Genomic DNA, 13540 nt, shown 5'->3' on the forward strand with positions numbered 1-13540 from the left:
CATTCAAAGCACACAGAGGGATGTTTGTTCTCAGCTCAGGAAGCCTGGAAGTGCTCTTGCATCGTGTTCAGTTGCCAGTTCTCTTAATTGTATTCTCACGTCTCTCAGGGATATTTTAAGTTATTTTTATGGTTTGTTTTTGAGCTAATCTTTAATTTAAATGTTAGTTTTATATCTCTGTTCATATGGGATTAAGTGTTTTACATTTGTTCTATTTATCTTTTTTTTCTATTCAGTAACCTAATAGTTTCCTGTTTTGGCTTATAATATGAGGGAAAACCATAATTTTGTGTATTCAGTCAGTATTTAATAAAGCTGACGCAATAAATTGTTAAAATATGATGTGCTTCTTTGTTTAAATTCAGCATCATAAAATGCCTTTCATGGAACGGAAATACCCTTGATACAAGAGAAAACTGGGTTTTAAGAAAATGGCCACTTATCAATTAATCGTTAGTCAATCGATAAAATCAATCAACCTTAGATTAATTCATTAATTGATAATTTGCATCCCTAATCTGAATCAAATGGTTGAATTCCCTCATCAGTTCTGCAGAGGCCTGGTACCGACCCATTCAGCTGATTCAGGTGTGTTGGAGAAGAGATTCATCTCAAGGTTGCAGGACAGTAGCTCTCCAGGACTGGACCTGGGCACCCCTGTTTTATTCTGACAGTAAAACCTGTTATAAAATTAAATCTGGACAGAATTTATCCGTGCATCAACCATTGCACCATTATATTTATAGTTGTAGTAATTTTTGTACAGCCCACGATTCATTCCACCAGTCTTTGCACCGCTGTTTTAACGTGTGAAAGTAGATTGAGCTCCTCTCTGCCAAACCTCAGGATGGTTACAATAAGTCAGAGATTCGATCAGGTTATACTGCTTCATTACGTGTGAACAGTTTCATCGAGCATCACTGAAGCAGAACTGATCATGTCTGTCAACACATCCTCCCTGTCTGCTCAGCTCCTGTCTAACTGCACAGGATGTCTGATTCAGGGTTGGTTAGATTCTGCAGATTAATGGCTGTCTCTCCTGATCCTCGTTAGTAACTCCTGAGGCAACTCTGCCTGAACGACTCTGAAACCAAGGAGACACTTTCTTCCTTGTTTTGATGCAGCTGCTGCTGTTTACAGAGAAGATCTTGCATCACACCAGTTTCACCAAAATGAAAACCTCTTTAAGAGATGCGTTTTATAAAGAAAATCCCTTTTTCTGGACCTCAGAGCTGTTTTGTTAACTCTCTAAATTTATTCACAAAATAAACTGCTGGAGTTTTGTTTGGCAGCCCAGTTTGTAAAGAGCTGCTTTGATTTGTGCTCTAAAGTTTTCAAATCTTAATATTCTCTTCAACAGGTAAATCCAGCTCATTAGTGATTACAGATGCATCAGTCAGTCAGATGCAGATCTGAGTCAGACATTTTTTAACATTTATTGGTGACCAGCAGCTTAAATACTGGAAAAACCTAATGCATCTTAAATGCATCAAATCTACGAATTCCAACTAATTTCAGACCATAAATGCCTCAACCAACAGCATTCACTTTGATGGACATTTAACCTGTTTTGTTTGTATAAAAATCAGGTAAAGGTTTGTTCAATGCATCAAAACTCACCATATTAAGTCTATAAGCCACTAAACCAAACACCTTGATTCAGTTTATTGACTCCAATAAAAATCAGATAACGGTTTGGGACGGATGCTGTGATGTTGTTATTCCTTCGTTTTGAGTTGGATGTAAAACCCTTACCTCGGGCGCGGTGCTGGTGGTGTAGTTGGTTGAGACTCCTTGACGTGGCCTGAGTTTGCATGTGTGTGTCTTCCCCCTCTCTCTGCCTCCATTTCCTGTCTGCCTACTTTCTCATAATGTTTGATCATTTCATGCTAACCCGGCTTCTAGCTGTACTTTTCTCTTTGCCTTTAGTGATTCATCGTATCAGAAAATTGTAATCTTTACTTAGATAAACTCATTTCTGTCACATAAAATTCTAATAAAACTTGACAAAATGTGAGACGTTTTAAAGTTTATACACTATGAAACAATTTGTCTCCTTTTATATCATCATGTTGCTGCTCTCAATGTTTTTATGATGTCATTTCCTGGTTGCACATTCCTACCGAGCACTAGGATGACCTTTCTCTGGGTGGAAACAGCCTTCTGAGTTTTGTTAAGATGTATCGGACCAGCGTGGGTCCGACCCAGCATTGCTGGCTGCCTTGTGGAGAACGTCTGATTGTTGAGCTATTAATAGCTGGCCTGACTGAGGCACACAGATGAGCTCACAGAAGACACTGGTGCACTGCAGGCTTTAAACCTCCAGTATGTGTGAGTTTGCGCATTCTTCTTCTGGCTTTTCTCATTAGGCTGGAGTTAAACTGTCAGTGGCTTTGCTTAAAGGATGGGCTGGGTTTGCTTTTTGCGCCTGAAGCTCACTTAGAGATAGTGATGTAGAACCAAACCCGATGTGCAGAAAGTGTCAAAGCCTTTTGTTAGTATAATTGTGAGCAGGCAAAAAGTGCTCTGCCAGTGGTACAAAACACGTTCGGGCTTCATTGTATTGACTGAAGAACAAGAAGACGTTTGTTCCCATGGTGTCAGCTCCTCCACATGTACAAACATGTCGGTTTGTCTCCAGGAGATGCGACCAATTGGGCCACATTTAGTGGCTCCGACTTCAGTAGTCATGACGTTCCTGCGGCTGTTTAGGTGCAGACATTGTTTGGAGGATTAAAAAAGTCAGTTAACAGAGACCAACCTTGATGTGTCGGGATGTTATTGTGTTCGTTTATTTCAGTTGTTTAAGTCAAAAAGTCAAATTGAGTCGTTTATTTGTGTTTATTCCGATGATTCTGGCTTAAAGCTGATTAAAACCCAAAGTTCAGTTTCTTTTTTAATGGAATTTCTAAAAAAAGGATAACTTCCATGAAACTCTTATTTATTGAGATGTACCAGTATAATATCCAGTAATTTTCCTGTATGTTGCTTTAGTATTAATGTCTTTACTTCCTGACGAACGCCATCAGCCATCTTTATGGAAACTGGACACAGATGCTGCTTCCTGCCGTCTCCTAGCCGCTCTTTATGACCCAGAGCTCCTCACAGAGGATCAGAGCAGGATATGAACTTTGTCATGTTGGTGCTTCATTGGCTTCTTTCTGCATACATTATGATTTCTGTCAATGATTGAGTTTAAATTCAATGCTTTGATACTTTCCCCTGATCCTGGCTGCAGCTGCATGAATCCAAAAGCTGTGCTGGCGGAGGAGAGGAGGGAGGCTTTGACTTAATAACACCGAGGAGAAAAAAGGATTTTATGCTAATGATGGTCTAAATATATCTCCTGCCTTGTGTTGACACACAAAAACAGATGCACAGACAGGAGCCCACAGTGGTGGGGACTGAGGCTTGTTCTTCTCTGCACTGTTTAAGGCATGAAGCTAAACATGGATCCTACACAAAGACAGAGGAAAGGATGCTGTTTACAAGGAGTAATTCTTACTGTAGGGGTGTGTGTGTATAATTGGGTTTATTGTAACAGTGGAAGTCCCTAACACAGCAAAGAGCTTAGCTTCCCAACTGAAAAGGTGTCCTGCACCCTTACACAGCAGGTTACACTCCACAACCAGGTTTATTTAGATGCTCATCTCCTTCCGCTCCATGGGAGCCTTACAGACTGCAGCTTCTCGGTGATTACTCTTCGGCAGGACAAGTGCATGAACGTGTTTATGGAAAGGACACTCAGACAGGAGGCAAACTATTTTATACAGTTTTTTTTCTCTTGTGTGACTTTTACTCCCTTCCAGTTTTTTTATTTTATAAAATATTATGACAGAAATGCAAATTTTCCTTTAAACCCTGCAAAATTAGACATTCCTAGCTCCCTCCGTTTGAATCTAAGATGTTAAAAGAGGACCCTCCACACCAAGAGTTGCAAAAAACCTTAAAATAAATTCAGCTGTTATTGCAGCTGCTGGAAAAAAAGCTGAAAAATCCAAACTTCTGTTCAAATATTTAGTTTAAAAATCCCACAAATCACCGTTGCTACACTAATTGTCATTCCTTACAATATTTAATCAAATGCAGCTGAAGTGTTTGTTTTATTACAGGCAATGTTGTTGTTGTTTTCCTGGAATATAAAGATGATAAGACCGAGACTGTTCCTTTCTTTTTAGTCATGTTTTCATCTTTAGGGATGTTATCTGTGAAATGTGACAAATAAATTTATGCCTCAAATTTAGTTTCACCAGACGTCAGGACAGGTCTCCAGAAATGAAGCTCCTTATTTGCAGGCTGTAATCAGTTTTTTTTTTTTTTTTTGTAGCCTTTGGAGTTATGGCTTCTTCCTCTATGAGCAGCCTTTCAGCCCATGTTGCTCCAGGACTCGTTTCACTGTGGATAAGGACACTCCAGGCAGCTTCAGCAGTGTCTTCATGAGGTCTTTTGCTTTTGCTCTGGGGTTGATTCACACATTTTAAAACCAAACCTGTTCATCTGTGGGACCCAGAACCTGTCTGTCTTTTAATACAGCATCTAAATTTAACTTTAAAAATAATTTGTTGAGTTCAGCCACTAAATAAATGGACTTTCTAAATCTTTCAGTGCGAGATTGTGACACATCTTTGAGTGTAATGTCTACATAAAATCCTGATTAGACATTGCTGTGACCTTCTGGTAGTGGTGATGTTAGCGTTTGACCTGATGGGGTTCACAGCCTGGCCTCTTTCTGTCGTTTTATACAAAAAAAGAGGAAGAAATGACTCATCATCCATCTGTTTCAGGCCTATCCATCCTCTCTTGCTTCTCATCCTCTCTCAGGCTGCAGCTACAGTCTAACATGAAATCTCCAGCTGATGAGTTAGATTAAGAAACCAGCAGATGGGAGAGCCACGGATGTTGCATGTGAAGTGCCTTTTTGGCATGATGGTCTGAAGAGAAAATGAGAGAATAAGTAAAGCTGTGTGATGAATTGTGGTACAACGCTCCATCCCTGAGGTCCTTTATTTTACTCCTCACATTTACAGACATGTGCAAAGTATTTCACACAATAATGAGCTTCTGGAAGCTGGTTTATCTCTGTCTTCCACTGCATTCACAATAATGTCCTCCCTTCCTCCTGCATTTTTTCTCTGCTTGTCTGTGTGGGTCTCTGATGTGTCTTCCTACGGTCAAGCAGAGCTTTTCACCACTGCAGCCTGGCAGTTTATTATCTCAGAGCACTAATGACTCTCTCACACCAGCCAGCCATAAAAACATCTGTATGCTGACCTCTCTACTTGCATCTCTCATATCTACTGTGCCTTGCAAAATGTTTCATATCTATGGAACTTACTATTGTTTTAGTAGGTCTGCAGGTCTTTCTATGTACAGATGATGGATTGAACAAAGCTCTGGGAGATGTTCAAAGCTTGTAATATTGTTGTAGAACATAACCCTGCTTTAAACTTCTTCACAACTTCCTCCATGATCTGTCTGCTGTGTTCCTTGGTCTTCATGATGCTGTTTGTTCTCTAGTAAACCTCAGTGGCCAGAAACAGAACAACTGCATTTATACTGAGATTAAACTGCACACAAATAGCCTCTGTTTACTAATTAGGTGACCTTTGAAGATAACTGGTTGTACTGGATATTATTTTAGGGGATCAGAAATTTTAAATCATGTTTCACTTTTCTTTCACTCCACACTTAGTGTTGGTCTGTCAGATAAAATCTGGAGGATTTGACAGCGATTTTAAGACTTTTTTAGGGTACGCAAACCTTTTTCATTTATTTATTTGTCCGCTTTGAATCGTATTCAACCACATATTTTAACTGAGAAACTACAGTGTCTTTATTGAATGGATCTAGTTCATATGTTGATTGACTGACTTTAACCATCCGATCTCAGCCGAGGGTCAGTGGTATAATTTTGTTACCTGCTGGGTCTCCTGAAGGCTGTGTTCTTTCACCCCTTTTATTCATCTTGTACATCAGACTGTAAATTAGCTTGTGTGAGGCAAGCACACAGTGGTCACAGAAGAAGGGGAACAGATTATTTCAGGGCAACTGAATTTCCCACAACACTGACTCATCTCTATGCAAGTCAGCTGATATGGGCAAAAAGGCATCTTAAATCACCTTAAAGTGTTTGGTGAAAGGGGCTCATTATTGTGTGGAGATGTGGTTATAAGAGTTATCAGAAATAAAATACTTTAAATGAAAGTTTGTCCCTTTTTTTGTCTATCAAGGTTCAAACAGCTGGCATATATATATATATCTATAAATATATCTATATCTATATATATATATATACAGGGGTTGGACAATGAAACTGAAATTATTAGTATGGTGTAGGGCCTCCTTTTGCGGCCAATACAGCGTCAATTCGTCTTGGGAATAACATATACAAGTCCTGCACAGTGGTCAGAGGGATTTTAAGCCATTCTTCTTGCAGGATAGTGGCCAGGTCACTACGTGATACTGGTGGAGGAAAACGTTTCCTGACTCGCTCCTCCAAAACACCCCAAAGTGGCTCAATAATATTTAGATCTGGTGACTGTGCAGGCCATGGGAGATGTTCAACTTCACTTTCATGTTCATCAAACCAATCTTTCACCAGTCGTGCTGTGTGTATTGGTGCATTGTCATCCTGATACACGGCACCGCCTTCAGGATACAATGTTTGAACCATTGGATGCACATGGTCCTCAAGAATGGTTCGGTAGTCCTTGGCAGTGACGCCCCCAACTAGCACAAGTATTGGGCCAAGGGAATGCCATGATATGGCAGCCCAAACCATCACTGATCCACCCCCATGCTTCACTCTGGGCATGCAACAGTCTGGGTGGTACGCTTCTTTGGGGCTTCTCCACACCGTAACTCTCCCGGATGTGGGGAAAACAGTAAAGGTGGACTCATCAGAGAACAATACATGTTTCACATTGTCCACAGCCCAAGATTTGCGCTCCTTGCACCATTGAAACCGACGTTTGGCATTGGCTTGAGTGACCAAAAGTTTGGCTATAGCAGCCCGGCCGTGTATATTGACCCTGTGGAGCTCCTGACGGACAGTTCTGGTGGAAACAGGAGAGTTGAGGTGCACGTTTAATTCTGCCGTGATTTGGGCAGCCGTGGTTTTATGTCTTTTGGATACAATCCGGGTTAGCACCCGAACATCCCTTTCAGACAGCTTCCTCTTGCGTCCACAGTTAATCCTGTTGGATGTGGTTCGTCCTTCTTGGTGGTATGCTGACATTACCCTGGATACCATGGCTCTTGATACATCACAAAGACTTGCTGTCTTGGTCACAGATGCGCCAGCAAGACGTGCACCAACAATTTGTCCTCTCTTGAACTCTGGTATGTCACCCATAATGTTGTGTGCATTTCAATATTTTGAGCAAAACTGTGCTCTTACCCTGCTAATTGAACCTTCACACTCTGCTCTTACTGGTGCAATGTGCAATCAAGAAAGACTGGCTACCAGGCTGGTCCAATTTAGCCATGAAACCTCCCACACTAAAATGACAGGTGTTTCAGTTTCATTGTCCAACCCCTGTATATATACACACAGTACACACCAAAGGTTTGGACATATACTGAACAAAAAAGTGTGAAACAACTGAAAATATGTCTTATATTCTAGGTTCTTCAAAGTAGCCACCTTTTGCTTTGATTACTGCTCCGCACACTCTTGACATTCTGTTGATGAGTTTCAAGAGGTAGTCACCTGAAATGGTTTTCCAACAGTCTTGAAGGAGTTCTCCTGCACAACACAACTGATGGTCCCAACCCCATTTATAAGGCTTGAAATCCCACTTATTAAACCTGATAGGGCATACCTGTGAAGTGAAAACCATTGATATTTTTGTTTGTCCCATGAAGCTTCTGTATCTGTCTGGACTCTGAAATTACACGTGTGAGGGAAATTTTCACAGGTCGACTGGCATCTGGTCTTACTGTACGAGTGGTTGCATAGTCTGAAAGATGACAAGTTGGGTTAAATTTGCTGCGTTTACAGGAAACTTACCTTAACTAACTAAATATAAGCTTTTTTCTTGATGTAAATGTTTGACATTTTGTCAGCTCTTTTGCCAGACACGGATCTGTCTGTGAATACGTTTTCTGCAGCTGCTGGTGTGCCGGTCTGAACAATACACAGCCTCTGTTCCACCCCTTCCAGTCTCCTACATGAAATTCCTTCCCTAACAAAGCAACTCACTGATCTTCAGGAATGGGCTGATCTCTTGTAGTTCAACTCTCAAGACTATCACAGAGACAAACGTCCATGTTCCTGCTCCAGAACATGCTTAATGGTTTTTCAGGTCAAATGCACTAGACAGCTTAATCCCTTCAGAAACAAGGTAACAGTTTTCGGACTCAAACCAGCGGACAGCTGCGTGGATGGCCGAAGCCTCTCTAGACACGGGCCTCGCGTCCTACTGCTGCGCCAGCACCGCACCCTAATAATCCTTTTTTAACAACCTGTGTGCAGACAGCTGGAAGCAACAAACATGACTCACCTCAGTGTGTTGTAGCTTTTGGTCTTGTTGACACTTTTTGGTGGCTTTTCAGATGGAAACTATGCGTACCAAGCGTATTTGCTTTACAGGTGGATGTTCCTTCTCCTTGCTGGACACCTCCTGGGCTCCCTGGATTTTGTGTTGGCTAATGGTTAACATTAACATATATTATTTTACCGGAAAACGTCCTGTTTTAAAAATGTGCCTTCAGTTGTCACAGTGATAGTGTAACTGTTTTCAATCTTTTTTGAAAGAGCATAGACAGAAAAAGACCTGGTCCTGGTGGTGTAGGAGGCCCTAATCTTCTGAGCTTTGTCCAGAAGCTGGCAGACGTTTTTTTTGTTTTTCATTTTAATGTCTCTCTAGACTCAAGAGCTTTAGGAAGACGCAGTCATTGTTTCTGTTCCTAAAAGCATGGCCGCTACGTCAATGACTGACTCCAGGCCTGTTGCCTTTAACACATTAGCAATGAAGTCCTTCAACATTGTCAAGGAGGTCATTTTATATGAAGGATCAAAGATCAGCTGGACCCATTTAGTTTGTCTGTAGGTCAGGCAGGGGGATGGAGGATTTCACAGCCATTTTAAGACTTGTAGAGGGAACAGAAATCTTTGCAATTTGACTTTTTGTTGTATTTAATCTCATATTTTAGCGGAGAAACGTCAATGCGTTGATTAGCTGATGTAATTTTCTCCTCTGCTGGGTCTCCTCAGGGCTGCGTTCTTGCACCCCTGTTATTCATCTTGTACATCAACGATTGCTGCTGCAAGAATCCAGCGCATCGTGTTATAAGCTTATATAAGCTTTATAATAATGTTTTTCTGTTGTTTTATTGTGTCTTTACCAATTTCTGACTTAATCTGCTAGTCCTGTAAGGAATTGTTAGGATGTGCAGCAAATTGGTTGCATAGACCTAGATAACCCCTCCAATCTCCACAAGGTGAGGTTTATTGTGGTGTTTTTGGGTATGGTATCATACATGTTTGTGTTCGTGCTTCTACTACTTACACTAAACTAATTGAATTAAAATCTTTAATTAAAGATTCTTAAACTTAGTTATTGGAACATGACCGTGATCTAAAACACAAGGCCAAGTTGACTTGCATTGGCTACAGCGGGAACAAGTGAAGATTATTTCCAAGAATAATGGAAAGCTTTGGCAACAATAAAAGTAGCAGTAAAAGACTGCATTGAATCAAATCTTTATTGGCATACGGCTTGTTGTGTTGTTTGCTTCTCATCGATGGTTGAAGTAGATGAAGCTTTAGGAACACTATCGGCAGCTGAAATGGTCCATCTTAAATAGAAACCAAGTTACGAGCTGATGACTTCAGTCTTATTTGCTTTTCCTTTTGGATCATGCTCAGTCTTTATCTGTGCACCAGTTGAATAAAAGCACCCATAAGGAAAACAGAATAAACAGTCTTGCTAAAGCTTGTTGAGCCTTGAGGGGTTTCACAACAATTTCCACCTGAAATTACGTAACATAAATTAAGTATCAGAATCAGAATCAGAAAAGCTTTATTTCCAAGTATGTTTTTGGACATACAAGGAATTTGTTTTGGCGTAGTCGGTGCAATACAATACAAATTAAACAGTATAAACATATCTACAATATAATATAAATATATGTGCACAGTTTTAAGTGAATGAGAGTAAATATAGGGCAGTATTGGGAGCGAGAGCAGTACAACAGTGCAGGTGATCATTGTGCAAGTATGGCAGTGCAAGTAAAGCAGGAGTCCAAGCTGAGCGTTAATGTAACTCATAGAGTTGCAGGTTACAGGTGTCCTGTCAGCAAAAAAGGGGGGTGTGGGGGAAAGGGAGAGTGTCAGGGTGGTTTTCCGGGCTTTGTTAACAAGGTTGGTGGCAGATGGAAAAAAACAGTTCTTGTGGCGTGAGGTTTTGGTCCGGATGGACCGCAGCCTCCTGCCAGAGGGGAGAGTTTCAAAGAGTCTGTGACCGGGGTGGGAGGGATCAGCCAGAATCTTCCCTGCCCGCTTCAGGGTCCTGGAGGTGTACAGTTCCTGGAGCGACAGTAGACTGCAGCCAATCACCTTCTCAGCAGACTGAATGACACGCTGCAGCCTGCCCTTATCCTTGGCTGTAGCAGCGGCGTACCAGATGGTGATGGAGGAGGTGAGGATGGACTCAATGATGGCTGTGTAGAAGTGCACCATCATAGTCTTTGGCAGGTTGAATTTCTTCAGCTGCCGCAGAAAGAACATCCTCTGCTGGGCTTTCTTGATGAGGGAGCTGATGTTTGGCTCCCACTTGAGATTTTAATTGAGACACATTGGATGTTTTTCCACATAAATGGCCTCCTTTTAAAGTCATGCCAGTGCATCTTAATTAGATTTAAGTCCAGACTTTGACTAGGCCACTCCAAAGACGTCATTTTGTGTATTTCAGCCATTCAGAGTTGGACTTGCTGGTGTTTTGGATCATTGTCTTGCTGCTTAATGTCCAAAACTGATGGTTGGACATTTTCCTTCATAATTTTCTGGTAGAGATGAAAATTCCTGTTTCCATCAAATACAGCACGTTGTCCAGGTCCTGAAACAGCAAAGCAGACCCCGACCATCACACTACAACCACCATGTTTGACTGTAGGTATGATGATCTTTTTCTGAGATGCTCTGTTAGTTTTAGACCAGATGTAATGGGGGACAGGCCATCTAAAAAGGTTCACTTTTGTCTCGTCAGTTCACAGAATATTTTCCCAAACGTTTTGAAGATCATCAATATATTATATATATATATATATATTGAGATGGTCCTTTGTGTTCCTTTGGGTCAGCAGTGGTTCTGGCCTTGGAAATCTCCCATGGAAGCCATTTTTACCCTGTCTGTCTTTCTTGTTGAATCATGAACTCTGACCTTAACTGCGGCAGTGAGGCATGCAGAGCTTTAGATGTTGTTCTGGGTTCTTCTGTGACCTCCTGGATGAGTTCTCAGTGCAGCCTTAGAGTAATTTTGGTTGGCTGGGCTCTCCCAGGAGGGTTCACCACTGTTCCATATTTTCTCTATTAGTGGATAATGGTTCTCATCGTGTTTCTCTGGAGTCCCAAAGTCTTAGAAATGTCATTGACTGAATTTCTAATCTCCTCTTACATCTCTTTAGATTAAGGCATGAGGTTTGGACTTTTAAGATCATTTTGCCTACATCATGTTGTCAAACATGTTCTATTTTAGTAATTTACTGATTCAACAGGTCTGGTGGTAATCAGGCCTGAGGTCTGGCAGGCTTATTCATCATTTACCAAGTAGAGCTACTACTTTTCAAATGTTGCCAGGTGGTTTGGATAGCTTTCTTTCCCTTAAAAAATAAAATCATCATTTGAAAACTGCTTTAATCAGGTTATGTCTGTCAGATATTAATGTTTGTTTGATCATCAAACAAGCAAAAACACATTAAATCATCTATAAGGAGGCAACCAATTGCACTGTATTGTACAAATCATTTTGTGTGGTTTGTGTTATTAATAATTAATATGTTTTGGATCACCAGTTTCACTTTCCAGAGAGAAGTGAGTTTTACATCAACATGGACTGAGCATCTGCTCCTAAGGCATCACTTTTTGGCTTAACTTAAAACTGCAGCGCACATATGGACAAGCTACAGGGGTTGGACAATGAAACTGAAACACCTGTCATTTTAGTGTGGGAGGTTTCATGGCTAAATTGGACCAGCCTGGTAGCCAGTCTTCATTGATTGCACATTGCACCAGTAAGAGCAGAGTGTGAAGGTTCAATTAGCAGGGTAAGAGCACAGTTTTACTCAAAATATTGAAATGCACACAACATTATGGGTGACATACCAGAGTTCAAAAGAGGACAAATTGTTGGTGCACGTCTTGCTGGCGCATCTGTGACCAAGACAGCAAGTCTTTGTGATGTATCAAGAGCCACGGTATCCAGGGTAATGTCAGCATACCACCAAGAAGGACGAACCACATCCAACAGGATTAACTGTGGATGCAAGAGGAAGCTGTCTGAAAGGGATGTTCGGGTGCTAACCCAGATTGTATCCAAAAGACATAAAACCACGACTGCCCAAATCACGGCAGAATTAAATGTGCACCTCAACTTTCCCGTTTCCACCAGAATTGTCCATCAGGAGCTCCACAGGGTCAATATACACGGCCGGGCTGCTATAGCCAAACCTTTGGTCACTCATGCCAATGCCAAACGTTGGTTTCAATGGTGCAAGGAGCACAAATCTTGGGCTGTGGACAATGTGAAACGTGTATTGTTCTCTGATGAGTCCACCTTTACTGTTTTCCCCACATCCGAGAGAGTTACGGTGTGGAGAAGCCCCAAAGAAGCATACCACCCAGACTGTTGCATGCCCAGAGTGAAGCATGGGGGTGGATCAGTGATGGTTTGGGCTGCCATATAATGGCATTCCCTTGGCCCAATACTTGTGCTAGATGGGCGCGTCACTGCCAAGGACTACCGAACCATTCTTGAGGACCATGTGCATCCAATAGTTCAAACATTGTATCCTGAAGGCGGTGCCGTGTATCAGGATGACAATGCACCAATACACACAGCAAGACTGGTGAAAGATTGGTTTGATGAACATGAAAGTGAAGTTGAACATCTCCCATGGCCTGCACAGTTACCAGATCTAAATATTATTGAGCCACTTTGGGGTGTTTTGGAGGAGCGAGTCAGGAAACGTTTTCCTCCACCAGTATCACGTAGTGACCTGGCCACTATCCTGCAAGAAGAATGGCTTAAAATCCCTCTGACCACTGTGCAGGACTTGTATATGTCATTCCCAAGACGAATTGACGCTGTATTGGCCGCAAAAGGAGGCCCTACACCATACTAATAAATTATTGTGGTCTAAAACCAGGTGTTTCAGTTTCATTGTCCAACCCCTGTATATGCCTTTTTGAGAAACGTTTTGTGGTCGATTGAGACTAAGATTGAGCTGTTGGGACAAAATCACAATAGAAATAATTGGAGAAGTCAGAGAGAACCTTTTAAAGCTAAGAACCACCATGTTTGATAGTGAGTATAACACA

The 13540-nt window shown here is 41.4% G+C and overlaps 1 protein-coding gene across 1 annotated transcript in view; it reads left to right on the plus strand.

Annotated features, from left to right (window-relative positions):
* Positions 1–13540, plus strand: part of mboat2a (membrane bound O-acyltransferase domain containing 2a) — a 47607-nt gene that overhangs the window by 13264 nt on the left and 20803 nt on the right. The gene's annotated exons all lie outside the window — the stretch shown is intronic.

Source organism: Girardinichthys multiradiatus, chromosome 19, assembly GCF_021462225.1.
Source record: "Girardinichthys multiradiatus isolate DD_20200921_A chromosome 19, DD_fGirMul_XY1, whole genome shotgun sequence".
Classification (NCBI taxonomy): domain Eukaryota; kingdom Metazoa; phylum Chordata; class Actinopteri; order Cyprinodontiformes; family Goodeidae; genus Girardinichthys; species Girardinichthys multiradiatus.